Raw genomic sequence first — 1853 nt, forward strand, 5'->3', positions numbered from 1 at the left:
CAGGATATTGTTGCGCGGGAGGGACATCATTGCTGTGAGGATCTACTGGAGTGTGGGGCACTGCTGTGAGGGACCTTGCTGTAAGGGACATCACTGTGGGAGATACTGAAGGGACATCACTGTGGGAGATACTGCTGTGAGAGACACTGCAGATCATCAAAATGCGGGATGTTGCTATGAGGGTCATCACCATGTGGGACCTTGCTGTGAAGGACATTGCAGGTCATCACCATGTGGGACGTTGCTGTGAGGGTCATCACTTTGGGAGATACTGCCATGGGGGACATTGTGGGTCATCGCCATGTGGGACGTTGCTGGGGGGGTCATCACCACGTGGGACATTGCTGTGGGGGACATGACCATGTTAGATGTTGCTGTGAGGGACATCACTGTGGGAGACACTGCTGTGGAGGACATTGCAGGTCATCACCATGTGGGACATTGCTGTGAGGGACATCACCATGTGGAACATTGCTCTGAGGGTCCTCACCATGTCAGAGACACTGCTGTGGGGGACGCTGCAGGTCATCACCATGTGGGATGTTACTGTGAGGGTCATCACTGTGGGAGACAGTGCTGTGGGGGACGGTTTGGGTCATCGCCATGTGGGACCTTGCTGTGAGGGTCATCCCTGTGGGGGACATTGCAGATCATCACCATGTGGGACCTTGCTGTGAGGGACACTGCAGGTCATCACCGTGTGGGACGTTGCTTGTGAGGGTCATCACCATGTGGGACCTTGATGTGAGGGTCATCCCTGTGGGGGACATTGCAGGTCATCACCATGTGGGACATTGCTTGTGAGGGTCATCACTGTGGGAGACAGTGCTGTGGGGGGACAGTTTGGGTCATCGCCATGTGGGACCTTGCTGTGAGGGTCATCCCTGTGAGGGACATTGCAGGTCATCACCACGTGGGACGTTGCTTGTGAGGGTCATCACCATGTGGGACCTTGCTGTGAGGGTCATCCCTGTGAGGGACATTGCAGGTCATCACCACGTGGGACGTTGCTTGTGAGGGTCATCACCATGTGGGACCTTGCTGTGAGGGTCATCCCTGTGAGGGACATTGCAGGTCATCACCACGTGGGACGTTGCTTGTGAGGGTCATCACCATGTGGGACCTTGCTGTGAGGGACATTGCAGGTCATCACCGTGTGGGACGTTGCTTGTGAGGGTCATCACCATGTGGGACCTTGCTGTGAGGGACATTGCAGGTCATCACCGTGTGGGACGTTGCTGTGAGGGTCATCACCATGTGGGACCTTGCTGTGAGGGACATTGCAGGTCATCACCGTGTGGGACGTTGCTGTGAGGGTCATCACCATGTGGAACATTGCTGTGAGGGACATCGCAGGTCATCACCGTGTGGGACGTTGCTTGTGAGGGTCATCACTGTGGGAGACAGTGCTGTGGGGGACAATTTGGGTCATCGCCATGTGGGACCTTGCTGTGAGGGACATCGCAGGTCATCACCGTGTGGAACGTTGCTGTGAGGGTCATCACCATGTGGAACATTGCTGTGAGGGTCATCCCTGTGGGAGACACAGCTGCGGGCGAAGCTGAGGGTCACCACCATGGGGGTCCCCGCAGTGGGGGACTATGGCTGCGTGGCTCCTTGCTGTGGAGGACATCATTCCATGGTTCATGACTGCCTGGGCGGCCGGCGCGGTCCTGCCCGGTCCTGCCCGGCCCTCCCTGCCCGAACGGGCAGGGAGGGCCGGGCAGGGCCGGGCAGGACCGCGCCGGCCGCCCCCCCGCCCCGTCCGCCCCCGTCCCGAGCCCGCCCCGCTCCGGTGGCCTCCGGAGCGCGTAAGGGGTGGCGGGTCCCAGGGCCGTCGGGGCGGCAGGGTG

Source organism: Numenius arquata, chromosome 4 (assembly GCF_964106895.1).
Source record: "Numenius arquata chromosome 4, bNumArq3.hap1.1, whole genome shotgun sequence".
NCBI lineage: Eukaryota > Metazoa > Chordata > Aves > Charadriiformes > Scolopacidae > Numenius > Numenius arquata.